The 17,517-nt window shown below is 38.0% G+C and overlaps 1 protein-coding gene across 1 annotated transcript in view; it reads left to right on the plus strand.

The window, feature by feature from the left end:
- LOC122794063 (F-box only protein 2-like) overlaps positions 1 to 17,517 on the plus strand; it is a 1,235,408-nt gene that overhangs the window by 715,263 nt on the left and 502,628 nt on the right. The window lies entirely within an intron of this gene.

Below are 17,517 nucleotides of genomic sequence, written 5' to 3' on the forward strand. Positions count from 1 at the left end.
GGAAGGTTTATTCAGCTAAGTCCGCTGTCTCTGTTTCCGTATTTTTTTTAAAGCTGAGGAAAAGTGCAGCATATATTTATAGAAAAAAGCCTGGGCGATCTGACTTTTTTCTATTGATATTTGCTTGATTTACAATGGGCATACTGGTTGGGCTGTCAAATCTGTGTGCTACTTTTTGAATAGTAATTGTCAGTCATTGTATAATTGTTTTCCATAACAAAAGTAAAGAAGAATCGCTGCTGCTCGGAGTGTACAGTTGTAACATTGCCCACAGAAAGTGTCATTTGCCTTCCTGGAATTGATCAAACTAATTGAAATACCTTTAAGACAGAAAAACATCCCAACTGTGAGGAAACGCACATAGAAACACAAAGCACACGCCCACATTCACGGAGGCTCTCAATAAAAATTTGCCCAAGCAACAGAGAACTCCCAAGCTGAAACGCAGACAACCACCACCCCCCCAGCACTACCCAAATGACACATAGCCCACAAAATCAGTGTGCCACTCAACCTCAACCCATAAGGCAAAACAACTTACCCAACACACTAGTCATAGGTGACTCTATAGGCACACTGATGTCCCACTCACCAGGCTAAACAAGGAGAAAGTTACTGTCAGCTGCCTGTCGGGTGCCAGGATCCACCACATAACACACGCACTCGGGTCATTCCACAGCAAGTACAAATACGACACTGTCATTGTCCATGTTGGTGTGAATTGACCTGAGACGTTCCTTCCCTGGCCTACATGAAAAGAGACACGGAGGAGCTCTTGGATCTTGTAACCCAGGCAGGTATGACCCTAGCCTTGAGTAGCATCCTGCCATCGCCCAGAATGATACCACAGTGCAAGGACAAAATGATTGACTTCAACAATTTTTAAGCATCTGGTGTCATTCTAAGAGGATCCAGTATCTGTCTGCCTGGGATGACATGGTCAACGGACCACGATGCTTTGCCAGAGATGGCCTGCACCTGTCGCACCTGGGATTCCGGATACTGGCTAAGGCTCTTGCCACCCCTATAGTGCCTTTTTTTAGGCAAGGTTCAAATGCTAAATTCACCACTGTAACAGGTACAAGCAAGCAAACTCTGAGGGTAATGCTACTGAATGCTAGAAGTCTAAACCTCAAAATGCACTCTCTCGAGGCACTCTTTAAAATGGAGAACATCGACATCTGTGCAGTGACAGAGACCTGGTTCAAGGCTCCAGAGAGCACCTCTGCATTAACAGGCTATAATTCATACCACACCTTTCGGCCACCTGACCTGGACTGAAACACTAAAGGTGGAGACGTGTCCATATTCATTAAGGATATCCACACCTCCAGGCTAGTCGCTCAACATAATGTATTCGAAATTTTCCAAGTGCAACTAACACTGGGCAGGACTGCAATGCAGGTTGTAGCTTGTTACAGATCCCCCAGAATGTCCCAGGATTCACACTCTTCATTTCTTAAGATACTGGAAAATATTAAGGTACAATGCAGTACCTTTAATTATGGGTGATTTCAACTACCCCACCATCAACTGGGAAAACTATTCGTGCACCAACTCATTCGCTCAGTGTTTTCTGGAATTCATAAATTCCATCGCTTTGGATCAGCTTGTCCACACCCCCACCAGGGGCAGCAATATCCTGGACCTGGTCATTACCAATATGGGTAATCAATGTTCCATGCCAGAGGTCAACTCCTCGCTGGTCAGATCCGACCACAAGCTAATCACTCTAGACATCCATATCCTACCCCCACCCCCCATTAAGGAAACTACTGTCAAAAACTACTCCAAAGCCAACTTCATGCTTCTTAAGACAGAAGTGGCAAACTTCACGACACCCATGCAGACGGAAAATAGAGGTATGACTGCTGAATCTTACACAAATGCACTGTATAAGCACATACACGAGTCCATGGATCATGCCATCCCCAACAGAACCAAGATGCTATCCTCCAAAAAAAAAAAGGAAGCCAAGCTGGTGGTCCCCTGCCATAAACAAACTCTACAACAGAAGGAAGAAGCTGTTGCAGAAAAGAGTAAAATCCCAAGATTGGAGGAACTCCCTTTTCAGTCTCAGCAAGAAGCTGAGATCCCTCATAAAATCCTCCAAAGCCAGTTATGAAAATAAAATCGCCACTGATTCCAAAGACAACCACAAAACATTCTACAGCTATGTCAAGAATCTCAATGGCAATACTCTGATCTTCTCTGAGCTACAGCACAATGGCACTAAATATACAGAACCAACCGATATTGCCAACATCCTGGCAGATAGGTTCACTGTTAACTTTAGCCCTCCCCTCACCCTCCAAACGGCCCATCTTAATACCAGAAGAATGCAAAGCCCCTGTAATCATGGATGAACAAGTAAAGACCACACTCTAAATCCAAGAACACAACATCCATGGGACCAGACAACATCCCAGGCTGCATACTGCATGAACTACAGAACAAACTGGCACCCCACCTAAGTACCATGTTCAATCATAGCCTCACCTCAGGCTATGTGCCTGCTGAATGACGCACCGTGATGGTTAGCCCACTCCGCAAAGGGGATGCCACCATGGACCCCGAAAACTACTACCTCATTAGCCTGAAAAGCCTGGTCTGCAAGGCCATGGAAAATATCATCTTGGAGCTTATAAACAAAGGCATAGGTAACCTCTAAACCCTGGACCCCACTCAGTTTGGGTTTGTAAAAGGTAGATCATGTATACTAAACCTGATTGACTTCTTTGAAGCAGTCACTAGAGCCATAGACGAGGGCAAGGTAGTGCACACAGCCTATCTTGACCTCGCCAAGGCTTTCGATACCATCCCACACTCGGAAATTATAGATAAACTCACTAAACTGGGCATAAATCCCTATGTCACAAGATGGGTGGCCAACTGGTTCACTGACGAAATCCACACAGTAAAAGTAGCTGACTTCAAGTCCGACTTCAAACCAGTGATGAGTAGAGTACCACAGGGTTCGGTCCTGGGTCCTCTCCTGTTTGGCATCTACTTCTCTGAAGTGCAGGCCAACACAGAAGGTCTTTGGCTAACAAAGTTTGCAGATGACTGCAAACTGGGGAGCCATAATAGAATCACCTAATGATGTAGACATTCTACAAAAGGGCCTCACAAAGACGGATGTAGGGTGTCAGTCATGGCCTCAAGCTCAATGCCAAGAATTTCATTGTCATCCCCTTTGGGAAAAACTCAGTACCCATGAACTGCCACATAGGTGGTAGCTCACTAAACACTGAAAGTGTGACAAGAGACCTCAGGATACAGGTGGACAGTAGTCTGTCTTTTAATAACCACATCACCACAGTAGTCAGGAAATCCTTCTACGTGGCACACCTCATCACAAAAGGGTTCTCCTCTAGAAAAAAGGAGTTCATTGTTTTTCTCTACTCATCCCTTATCAGACCCATTATAGAGTACAATACCCAGTTTGGCATGTATCTCACAAGATACCTACAACAATTGGAAAGGCCACAGAAATACCTCACTAAGAGGATTCCTGGCCTCAAACAGATGCCATATGCAGACCATCTCAAAAAACTCCAGCTCTACTCCATCGCATATCGCATACTCAGAGGCAATCTCTGCCTATCATACAAATCTATGTCAAACCGAGAGCTGTTGGACATGCTACACTTAAAGAAATTCCAATCTCTCCAAACCACACTCTCCAGGGACCTAAACCTTGTCACCACAATAAACAGAAGATGCTGGAGGGATAGATTCCTCTCCCAGAGACTTCCCATACTCTGGAACAAACTACCCATTCATGTCAAGCAAAGCTCCTCATTAGCCCTCTTTAAGAAAAACCCTGACGACTGGATGGGAAATAGAACATTCACACCGGGGATCACTTCTGCGGCACTGCTTGACAGGGGCACAGGAAAATAATTTTCTTGGGTGGCGAAAGCCAGGGAACCTTTTTGGCTAGGCTTAAATAGGTCCCGGGGCCGATAGCCTAGTACCTACCTATGAACCAGTACTTGCCAGAAATTCCTACAGCTCCTTCAGTGTTTCTGTAGGTCTCTTGGCAGTCTCCCTGACCAGTTTTTGTCTCATCTTTTCATCAATTTTGGAAGAACGTCCTGTTCTTTGCGACATCACTGTTGTCCCATATTTTCTCCACTTTTTGATGACTGTCTTCACTACGTTCCATGGTATATCCAATGCTGTGAAATTTTTTTGTACCCTTCTCCTGACTGATACCTTTCAACAATGAGATCCCTTTGATGCTCTCTGCGAACCATGGCTTTTGCTGTAGCAGGCAACTGAGTAAATGTCAGTTAAATCCCTCTAGGACAGCTGAACTTTATTTGGGGTTAATCAGTGTCTCTTTAATTGATGGCTACCCAAGAAGAAGACTGAATGCTGTAATTAAATCAAAAGGTGCTTCAACAGTGTATTAGTTTAAGGGTGTGCAGACTTATGCAACCAGCTTTTTGTACATTTTTTACTTTTTATATTTTTACAGATTTGTTTCTTTTTCAATTGAATTGAACAGGTTATAGGTCACATTAAAGGTGGGAAAGGTTTTGAAATGATTTATTGTTGTCTCATTTTTTTATATCACAAAAACCTGGCATTTTAACAGGGATGTGTACACTTTTTATATCCACTGTGTGTGTGTGTGTGTGTGTATATATATATATATATATATATATATATATATATATATATGTGTGTGTGTGTGCGTATATGTATGTATGTATATATATATATATATATATATATATATATATATACACACACACACACACACACACACACACACACACACACACACACGCACACACACAGTAATAAAAAAACAAAAAAAACAAGCAATTACAAAATAGATAGCCCGTTCTCTAAATGCAATAACGCCTGACAGGGTGTGTGTTATTCTGTAAATAATTCATGCCCAGGAATGTTCTGAGGCCCAACGCCAAAACAATCCCAACTATGCAGAACTGTTTTCTCGGCTCATTTTATTGGAGCTGAATGAACAGCAGGGATCCTAGGTAAGCACTGATGTCAGATGTGTCTGGACGACTGATAATCAAGATTTATGACTCCCAGTAATAGATGATGAGATTGGTTGCTCATGCTCATGTGGCAGAGACAGAAGGGGGGTATTTGCATGCTGTGTCACTTCCAGGTTCATCTTGGGATCCATTCTTTAAAACTTTTGGGATAATTATTTAATTTGTATGTTAATTGTACTGAAGACGCGTGCATTCATTAAGCTTAAGCTGAAAAACCATGACCTAAATGTAAGCCAGACCAAAGAGATGATCATCGACGTCAGGAAAAGGAGAACAAACCACCCTGTGCTCAGGATCAATGGTAAGAGTGTGGAGAGGATTAAGAGTACCGCACCCACAGACTCAAAAAACATGTTTAAAACATCATGGCATGATGTTTCCTACACTTTAACAGCACTCTTGGATTATTTACAGGATTTTAAATATTTTTATATGTAATTCCAGACTCTGACCACCTGGAGGCTGGCATATTGACGTGGTTTGGATAAATCAGGTTGCCATCCAGTATCCCAGAAATCATTGATTGGCTCAAAAATGTTACATCATGCAGGCCTCCATTTGCCTAAAGTTCCTGTCATTTCATAGATGTTGCATGCGTACAAAGTACTGAGTAAAATAGAACAGTGTAAGTAACATTCCCTGCTGCTGGATGACTACTTAAAACAGAAACAGTGCAAATGCCACAGAGCACACTCAAAGTGCTGTTTACTGCTGCCTTTTTTTCTAATTTAGTTTAAATGGCACTAATTTGTGAGACAATGAATTCCAGTCCATTTACGTCTCCCCTCCCCCATAACACTTAGTTTACCTAGCTGTCAAAGTCCTGAGGGTAATTTGACCTGGTAATTCCATTGATTGGCAGATCTCAGCAGGGTGCTTGACTCATGTAATTTAATCTTTGCTCTAGCATTTCTTTTGTTAGAGGGGACATTTTGTTTGCTGCACTATAGCCATGGCTTACTGCAATCACATCCAGTAAGGTCTTGCACCAAGGAACTAAAGAATAAAACATTTATACTGTTAATCAGTTTAAATCTTTATTAATTTAAGTGTTAAGGTATCACTTCATGCTTCCACCTTGTTAAAAATTGAGATTAACATGTGCAAAGTGTGTTGGTATGCAGTGTTTGCCTTCATATGTTTTTACTCCACTGGTTGGTTTGCAAAAACAACTTTTGCATTGTCCTTTATTTGTCTTTGTACATACAAACCACATTGCTATATTTTCCCCTTCCTTTTTCTTGTGTCCAGAAGTCACTTATAACAAAGTACATTTTTTATTGATATTTTTTTTAAATAAAAGACATCAAGGTTAACTTACCTTGAATCAGATAATGGATGCCACTGCAAAGAATCACTGTTGAAATATTTGTGCATGGACAAAATCCCTTACTAAATCTATTTTCCAGCCTCCAGTTCAATTGGTGCTATGGCTTTAATATACTGGTGTGTTTGCTCATGCCTTCCAAATATCTCCACCATTACATACCAGTTTTGCAGTGTAGTAACCACCTGACATGCCCATACACATTTAGCCATCAATATGCAGCTACTTCTGTTCATGTGAGTATGTAAACTCATTTTCAGACTTAAGGTGTGGAAGCTGCACTGAATAATTCTAGGTGCTTGTTCAGGTTTCACATGGTGCTTGCTTAGAGCTACTCTCATGTTAAGCCACTATGAATATATGTTGCACTGCCACCTCTGATACCAGGGTAATATTTTAATCTTTCTATTCCTGCACTGCACACTAGCAGTATCTGTTGCAAATACAACAGAGAAGTATGCAAGCGATACACCACCTAAGCATCATTTGCCATGCAGAATGTGCAAGTATGCATACCAAATTTCTGTGTTTCCAAACATCGGTATTACTACACTACTACTGAATAAAATGAACAGCACTCAGGCTGGGGGAAGGACAAGGGAGCCATGACATCACAGAATGGGTGGGTCTTATTATTTTAGTTAGAATCAGATGATGGCTGTGGTGATGTCACTTTGGGGGAGGGAACTGATTAAAAAAAAAAAAAAAAAAAAAAAAAGTACCTGCACTGCCTGGCCTCGATGATGTCAGTAATTGGGTGACTCCAGCAAGCTTTATTCAAACGTGAGAGAATCATTTTGTAAGTGAAACCATCACAGTATGAGAAGGTAGGCTTCTGTTACAGAAGTAAGGGGAATTATAAAAATTGTAAATGCTTTACTGTTGTTGCTTTACAGAGGACAATGTAAATAGGGAGGAAAAGGGCCGTGAAGCTGAGGAATACATTAGAGAAACCTGTTGTACTCCTTTGTGTACACATATTAGAGGACCTCTCATTGTCGGGAAACACTAGCCAACTGGTAAAGAAAGCACACCAATGCCTTTACTCTTTAAGAAGGCTGAAAAAAGTTAAGCTTCCTCTTCATATTCCCTTCACCTTTTATATAGGTGCAATAGTGAGCATCCTCACCTGCAACTTCACAGTGGATTTTGGAAGCTGCACAGTTACAGAAAGGAAGGTGCTACAAAGAATGGTGAGGGCTACAGAGAAGGTAACAGGTTCCAGTCTTCCATCGATACAATAGCTTTATTCTGCAAGAAGCATCCATAAGGCCACCAAAATAATACAGGACAACACGCATCCTGCATATGGACTGTTTAAGCATCTGGCATTAGGCAGGAGATATCGCAGCATGCGCTGCAGGACTACAAGATTCAGTAACAGTTTCTACCCTACAGTGATTAAACTTCTGAACTCGGGCACTAGTGCCAGGGTTCTGGACACATAAGTCAGTGTTTATTTATTTGTGCAATATATACATGCATATATTCCACCGTGGTGGTGGTGCTGCGGTAGCGTTGTTGCCTCACAGTAAGACGCTGTCCGGTTCGATTCTCAGCTAGAGCGTGTTCTGCGTGGAGACATGCGTGAATGGGCGTACCCTCGTTGAAGGTTGTGCATCAGGCCTGGCAAGCCGGTACGTAAAAATCGACTGCCAATCATTAGCGGACTGGAGTTCCACTGTGGCGACCCCTAACTGGGAAAAGCCGAAAGACATAAACATATACATGCATATATTCCAAGCAAGTGCAATATTTTATTATATCCATAGTCAGTATTACTTAACTCACTCTAGTGCAATATCAGACAAATAACTTAGGCATTTCAATCCGTAGTGTGTTTTGTAGTACTTTAAATAGGGTAGTTAGTTTAACTCAGGGAAAAGTATTCTTTTCGTGTGAATGTTGGTAAATGTCTCTGTTCTTTCTTGCGTGTATTGGGAGTAGTATTGTATTTGTTAGTTATGTTTATTCCTCTACTTCTATGTGTTATTTCACTTTCCTTTGTTATCTCAAGAATTGAGCTGATACACGAAATTTTGTTTAGGCTTTACATGTGTTTAGTTCTAAATGACAATAAAGTTTACTTTGATTTTTACTTTGACTTTCATATAATGGGGAAGTGTTTTTGTTTTAACACTGTACTGATGGCAGTGAAATTTGAGAAACTGAGCCGACTTTGCACCCATTGTTCAGTTTAACTTAAAAATTAATCTGGTTCCCACTACCAGACTGAACTCCAGATGTTCTTTTGCTTGTACTTGTGTACACCTTCTGTTAAATTAAATGTGATGGCAGTCGTATTACAGATACTGACAACTGGTTTCACACGTCCCTTCAGTCAGATCTATGTATAAAAATATTCGGACTGCACTAGAAAACTGTTTTCTTCTTCAGATTTTTCTGTCCCTCAAGCTTCCTCATCTGTTGATCCTGTTTTATTTAACCTTTATAGCAGCACTTTTTCTGCAGCCTCTCATCCAGTGGTAGTGCTTATTTTCTAATCTCTCAGCATCTATTCTTCCCATGTTTAGTCTTCCCACATTATTAGTGCCATGTGAACTGCCATTAATGAAATGTTTCCTTCAAATTTTGGGGGTAGTGTTATTGGTCCTGACCGTTACAAAACATTTCATTACCAGATTTCCCATGGTATAAATCTTGATTAATGAACCTTTTTTGTCTTATCTATTGCGTTGCTTCTGGTTTGTGGTGGGTGATCATCAGGAGCCCCCTCCCCTTTGGATTCCAGCTTTGTTTTGATGTTAACGTTTGTTAGTCATCCATTGAAAATAACTCCTGTATTCAGTGACTTATCTGTGCTGCCATAGACCATCAAAATTATGCAATATGATGCTTTCACAAGAGACCATATAATTTGTGGTACATGTTACTTGGAATGCTATGTCATGTTTTGCAATCTCCCTTAGTTTTTTTCCCCTTAATCAGTAAAGGCAGACTGTAGTGTACAATATATTTATCCCTGCTGCTGAGTCTGTGTTTTCATTGCTGCTGATTGTTGCTGTTCCACAGTAAATCCCCTTCCTTTTCAAAAACAGAAAGTATTAAAAACCTGGACATCTGATTTACCAATACCATGATGTTTGTAGAGTAGTTTCACTGAGAGCTAACACATTGATCTGAAGTGTTGTATTCCAAATCCATACTTTATTTCATCTACTGCTGCACTTTCTCCTTTATGAATGGATGTGCTAGCTGTTGGTGATTTCTCTGTCCTAAACAACACTGACTAATTATATAGCATTTGATTTCTTTAGTCTTTAATGGGAATGTCTGTGGAGTTCTTAAAGATTTGCCAAAATACTTTTTCCTAGCCTGTATCTACTGTAACTGCCTCCATACAAGTTATGTATAAGAAACTTGTCTTTACTTTCATAGTGATTTCAGAACTTGAAAATGTAATTCTGATTTTATTTTTTATTTTGAATCTAGAAATGAATTTGTTGCTGCAGTGCAGTAGCTGTATTGTCCAACTATTACACCTCAGATGCCTCCCCTACCAGACTCCTAATCATCAGCTTTTTATAATGACCTGGAGAAGTATGGAAACGTAATATTAGCAGACAATGATCAGTGTAGCATAACAGCAGCTTTCCGGATGGTGGCAGCTTTGTAAACCTATATGCTGTGTGTCAGATGATAGCAAACCTTATTATCATACCATACATAATTTGTACAGCCACACCCTTTTCATGATATTAATGCAGATATGCGATTTGCTAATGTTTGTAATACTCATGACAGCTATTATTAACTACCAGTTTAACTGTACCTACTAATTAATTTCATAACAAAATAACAGAAGAATAAGATATAGGAATTAAGGGCAGATGGTGGCAAAATCAAGAGTTACGGGTTAGGTTACTGTCCAAGAAAGTGCTTTATTGCATGAAAAAAATTTATCAGACAGTGAAGCAGCAGTAACCCAAAAATGGGGTTAGTGGACAGCGTGTTTAAAATTTGATTTGCCTTTTTTATGCGGAAGCTATATAGAGAAACATAACATACATACATGTTTTAGTTAGAAGAACAGAGAGAATTCCAAAATGGTGGTCACCTGGTAAACATCCTCTCCACGGAGCTCCAACTTAATACCAGTTAAATCATCTTAAAAAGCCAACAAAATACAACTAAGAAGGGGTGATCTATAAAATAGTTACTGCCTACATCCAAATCTGGCTTGAAAGAGGACCATCACTCTAAATACCTGTGGTAAACCAGCTAAAAACCTCTTTGGATTACTCGAGGCACTGCACCATGTGTAAGCTACAGGCCCAAAAACCTCATCTCTGCAGACAGAAAGTCAGTACCTCCTAGCTGTAACTGATTCAAAATGTCTAAAGAAATAGAAAGTATGGACTCCCAGACAACCAAAACCAAGTTATCAGCAATAACCTCTCCTGAAAAAGAGGTTATATCCAAAAGGCAGAAAGTAATAAAACAGCAATAAGATCTAGTGAAGTCTAACACAAAACAAAAACCGGAGAATAATATTCAATTGGATGAGCTCAAACTAGCCCTTTTGCCACTTCAAACAGCAGTACAGGGCTTCTCAAAGTAACTATCAAATTTTGGAATTACAGTTAACCAAATTGCACAGCGCATGGATCATATTGAAGCCAAAATGCGAGTGAATGAACACCAGCTGGATCTACTGAAAGAGGAATTGAGTGCCAAAAATGCTGAACTCATATATATGCAACATAAACTCCTAGATTTGGAAGCAAGGAGTCAACAAAACAATATCCTGATAAGGAGTGTACCAGAGAGCAATGAACATAATCATTTAATGTCTGTAGCCAAACAAATATTCAACTTTTTACTGCACTCCGGTGAAGGCTCTAGGGAGATCGTAATAGAAAGGGCCCACCGTGCACTGTATAGAAAACAAAGCTCTGACATCCCAAGGCAAATTTACGCTAAACTTCTGAATTTCCAAGATCTGCAAAAAGTTCTAACAGTGGCAAAAAAACAATTAATATGGAACGGTCATAAAATAACAATATCACAGGACCTCCCTCTAGTGATCAAAGAAAGGCGCCAAAAACTCTCACCATACTGTGCAGAACTCATCATATGCAAAATAAAATTTCAGATGTGATACCCAAACACACTAACTTTTTTCAGTAATGATGTCAAATATTCAATGAACTCATCAAAAGAAGCAAAATCTATTTTTATTAAAGCCTTTGGTAAAGTGCCGGAAGCGTGAGGCACTCTTAGGCCAGAAGAAAATATCCTTTTAGTTAAACTGATAATGATTTTTATATTATTTCTCTTGCTAGCATTGTAATATGCAGTATGCAGGCTAATTCCGTCTTTTATGAACTGAAAACGCACATGTATCTGGGGTATGGACACCTAGGAACAAAAATGCCAAAAGATGTTGGGTATTAGGAACCTTCAAGTGAAACAATTTCCTGTAATGTCGCATAGGTTACTCTCCGGATGCCAGCGTAGCCAAAGCCAAGATGAACAAAGAGAACTGGTGTAAAAAATACTATCTAACCATTTGTTCAAGAAAACAAAGGTAAAATACCTTATCAACTCTATCTTTTTATATTGCCTAAGATTAAGCTTAAGTTGTGCTATACTCCTGAATCTATGAATCTAGATGATCTAGCATTTTTTCTTCTTCTTTCTGTTGATGTCGATTAAAAGAACTGTGACAAGTGATCGCTAGTCACTATGCTAGCACTAAATAAAAATGGGACATGCCTCGAGAAGTTACAACGATTACATTGGCTTTCACTAATCATCCTTTAAATTAGAGAAATAGGAAGGATCTGTGGGAGCCGTCATATAAGGTGAAAAGTGACAATGACTGTCTGATGAAATATACCTTCTAGGTAATCTGCATAGACATCAATGTGGTCTGCTTGGGAATAGCTTCTATAAGAGTTATTCTTCACATCACTTATTCATCTGGAGTTATGCCAGAAAGCTTAAGTTGTTTGTGACTTGGTAACCTGAGTTTAGTTAGGATGCTCTAACTGGATGCTAGTCTATATCAATAAATATAGAGAGTTAAATGAGAAAATCTGCATAGTGCTCTGACTATAATTACATAAGTTTTAAATACAATTGATCTGATCTCATAATTCAGGAGGATAGTGAATGTTTTAGAGTGGTATAGACTTCTAAGTTTATGCCAACTTGTTCGGAGGCATTTAGTAAGATTTTGTGAAACTGTTGTAGTGCTATATGGTTAACTTAAATGTAAAAAGAGTGCTGCACTTGGTAAATAAGTGACGAAAAAACAAATTCTGTTCAGGATTTAGTTATTGAACTCGTCTCAGTCTTGTTTTTCTAGCCTCTGTTAATCTTCAGAGAGGGCATTCCCATCTAAATTATATTAGTTTGATTTGTTTATGCCCTCTCACACCACAAGTTATTCAAGGGTAAACAATTAGGACTCAGTAGTGTATGGAATCTTATTATATAGGGTGATGGCCTCTATCCTGCCACAGATTAGACATAATACATCCTTGGTTAAAACTTGAATGTTATAAGTTAAGTTCACATATAACTCAGAAATTAATACAGTCGAATGGAGAGACTATATCCACTAGATATCTTTCCACTTCAGCTTTTAATTTCAAAGATAAAATCTTAATCTGAAACAGCAGAGTTATTGTTTTTCCCTGTAAGGCTTAACCTCCAGATCTCCACCCAGCTTTAACTGGAATTGTCAAATACACTTACATTATCACATAAGGAAATATCAGTGTTCTACTCTATAAATCTCAGTGGGCAATACCTTCAAATAAGACTGAACCCAAAATGAACGAACAAAAAAACTGCTAAAATGTACACAAATGACTTCCAGGAGACGGGTCCACAACCAAATAAATTCCAAAGTGTTTATTAAGAGCTTTTTGTCTTGCCTAATATCAAAACTTCCTCAGATAAAACCATTCATAAAACAGGTGATTTAAATACATTTACAGACTTATGTCATGTGTTAAAACCAACCAATAAGAAACTTTTCAGTAACATCTTAATGACATCTACTAAAAACATATTACATAAACATCTTATTTACTTTTTCCTATAACTCTATTGTGTTCAAGTGTGTTTTTATAGCATATATAACATATTTTTATATAAATTATACAAATATTCACCTATCCAAACTTTTAAGCTTTAATATACATTGAATTGAACACATCTTGTTTAAACCAGGGTATACTCCTGCATTTAGTCTCAACTGCCATAACAGTTCCAATCATTCCAGTAACAATCCTGCTGGTCCTCCCCGCCCATCGTATAATATTTGATCTATAACTTTGAATTTAAAATTATGTGTCGGATTTTCTGCAATGTGCTTAGCTAAAGCGTTGTCCATTTTTTTTCTTTCTCATACTATATAGGTGTTCGTATACTCTTTCCTTTATTTGATGCTCTGTCTTTCCTGTGTAGTATGAGGGACATGACTGGCATAATGCAATGTATACAATGAATTTGGAACTATACGTAAATTTTCTTGTTAATGTGTACTACTTGTTAACAACCCAGAATGTTTTTCCTGTCTCCATACTTGAACAATAGTTGCAAGTACCACAAATTGTCATACCTGGATTTTATATATTTATATATATATATATATATATATATATATATATATATATATATATATATATATATATATATATATATATATATATATATATATATATATATATATATATATATATATATATATATATATATATATATATATACACACATACATACATACATACATACACACACACTCATATCTCCTGATCCAACAACTACACTTCTAGGGGTAACCATTGATAACAACCTGAACTTTGAAACCCACATCAACAATACCATAAAAACCATCAACAGGAAACTAGGCTCCCTTTATAGGATTAAACCCTTCCTCACCCCACTAGTTAGAGCCACTATTGCCCATTCCCACCTTATCTCCACACTTCTCTATGCTTCTTCAATATATACTAACTTGTCAAAAAATAACCTTGACAAACTAGCCAACTCATACAACAGCATTGCAAGATTTGTTACTGCTTCCCCCTTTAGGACCCATCACTGCTATAACCTGAAACAGGTTGGCTAGAGCTTCAGAATCAAATTCACTTTAACCAACTCACCATTGCCCACAAGACCCTCTTCCAGCGTACCAATACCCCAATACTTTCTAACATCATTACCCAATATAAAAACCTTAAGACTTTACGCTCATCTAATAAACTACTTGTATCAACATGTAAATCTAACAACATGTCAGGAGATGCTCTGTTCTCTAATGCAGTTGGAAAATATTGGAACCAACTCCCTCATGAACTAACATTGCTGTCTTTTTTTATACATTTTAAGCACAATCTCAAACACTGCCTTAAAACACATTGGTTATGTCCCTGTACAAATCCAGACTAATCTCAGCTTGTATCCCTGTTACCCTCATTACAGACCTTATGCCTTCTCTGTCTGCACCTTTCTCTATCAAGGCCTATCCTTGGCAAAGATATATATTATCCTAATAGAGATAATTTAACATACCTAGTTCAAGTCTTCTGTATATAAAGTGAAAAATATCTTACCTAAGGCTTGGAACAAGATTTGTGTAAACTGTTACACTGTTTGAAGTGTTGAAATTTGAAGTATGTATTCTGTATAACAACTAGTTACTAGTATAGTATATTGTATATAAAGCCAATAATATCTTATCTAATGTTTGCAACAAAATTTTGTACAAACTGTGGAATTCTCTGAACTGTTGAAATTTCTAGTATTTATCTGTATAACAAATTGTTACCAGAATGTTTGTAGTATGATAATCTCTCGGAGCTTATCTCCCCGGGACTCTACTGAAAATGGACATATATCCCGTTAGACTATCCCGGTCAACAAAAGTAAAATAAATAAATACATTTTTACTACGTGTTTTCCTCCATTACTACTTTCCAAGAGATTTTTTATATTTCTAGCTCTTTTGTATATAATTTGTGGTTGTTCAATAAATTTTGTAGCAATGGATGCCTGGTCTGTAAGGAGCTGCCAATTCTTGAACACTATCCCTGTAAGGTCTATAGCATCCGAATTATGTTAAAATTAATCTATGTTTATGTGATGAAAAACTATTTCTTTCTAATAGCACCTCAATATTTGAAGTGTTATGGTTTATACTAGTGCTATCTAGGATTGGTCTATAAATTCCACTTCGTCTTTTACATTGTACTTCATGAGTGAGTTCACTTATTAACTTTTTAGGATAACCTCTTCTCAAAAACATATTCTGTAAATTTATGCATTCATTTAAAAAGTAATTTCCTCTTGACACCATCTTGGCCGCCCGGACAAATTGAACCTTTACAACTGACCTTTTTTGTTTCGTCGGGTGATCACTTGAGAAATGTAAGAATGCATTAGAATATGTTGCTTATCTATGTATTGTGGAACTATATCTTTTTACTTCGTTATCCTTACTTAGTTTTTTATCTAAATATGCTATACAGTCTTTATTAAACTTGAATGTAAATTTAAAAAAATCAGTTGTTGTGTTCATGTAATCTACTAAACTCTTTGCCATATTTTCATACACCTTTTAACACAATTAATATATCATCCGGGAATCTAGTGTAATAATGGATGACTTTCTTATATTGAACATTGTTTTTAGAATGTTCAAACTCCCACTGGGCCATTACTGAAGTTTAGAAGCTCCCACCACATGTTGACCCCATTGCAACGCCTATGTGTTGCAAGTACCTGTCCTTGTTAAACATAATATAATTATTTGTTAGGATTATATTAATAATTCTTCTACAATCGAGATTTCATTAGGGGGTGCTCCTTTTCATTTCAGTGTATTTATCACCCAATGTATAACTTTTTCATGTGGTATTGATGTGTATAGATCTTTTACATCTATTGTTAAAAAGTTGTACTCCTCATTGTATTCCAACCTGTTTAGGTTTTTGAGACACATCCATGAGTCTTTACAAATGTTCTGTTCCTGTTTAATGTACTTTTTCAGTATATTGTCTACATATTTCGCACAGGCATATGTAATTGAACATCTAGCATCAACCAGAGGACGCATTGGAGGGTTTTCTACACATTTATGCAGTTTTGGTATTCCAAATAACATTGGTGTTTTTGGTGCGGGCATTATTAGATAATTGAATGTCTGTAAATCTATCCTGCCATCAATGAACATGTCATCAATGTATGACTTTATCCTAGTGTATGCTGTATTTGTTTAATTTAATGACACTGGTATGTATGTATTAGCATCCAACATTTCATACATTTTTTACTTGTAACTTTCCATGTCCATTATCACAACACCCTCTCCCTTGTCAGGTTTCATAACCCTGATTGGTAGATGCTGCAGTTCATAAAGTAATCCCTGTTCTTCTTTAGTTATATTAAAGTTGTCACGTGATTTTCTTTTCTATTCTTCTCTACACAATTTCTAAAATCTAATTCACAGGCCTTCTCAACCACACTTAATAGTGGGTGTAAGGGTGGATTATATGTGCTTGCTATGGATAGTTCAGGTACATTTCTTATACTGTTGCCAAAAAGTAATGTTAAATTCAATTTACGTATAAAACATTTCAACTCAATTAATGCATTCCCTATATCAGCATGCACATTTGGAACAAAAGTGTAGTCTTTTGCTAATGCATCAACCAGTTCAGGATTGACACTGTAGGATGAGTAATTATATACTTTAAAATCTCTGTCCCTATTGTAGATTATCTGTTGTGTCTCGTTGCCAGAATCACTTACTGACTGTACAGTTATGTTATCATTAGTAAAGTCCACTGTTCCCTCCTCTGCTTGTTCGTTCGCTTTTTGTTGCCGTTTTGCATTCTCCAATTTTGCTGTAGATTGTGGTTCTGCCCATTGTTTGTAAAATCCAAATTATTTTTGCCTCTAATGTTTTGACCACTATAACTTTGATTTATCTGTCCATTTTGCTGATTTGAGGCAATTCTCTCACTTCATCTGGGGAATTCACCATCTCTCACTGCTTCCTCACCGCTACTGGCATTGTCTTGCAGATAAATAACTCAAACTCCTACAACTTTCAAGTGTCATTTACATTGATGAACTCATCTGACTTTAGTCTCATTGACCCTATTTCTTTTG

Source organism: Protopterus annectens, chromosome 1.part0 (assembly GCF_019279795.1).
Source record: "Protopterus annectens isolate FY-2018-M chromosome 1.part0, PAN1.0, whole genome shotgun sequence".
NCBI lineage: Eukaryota > Metazoa > Chordata > Ceratodontiformes > Protopteridae > Protopterus > Protopterus annectens.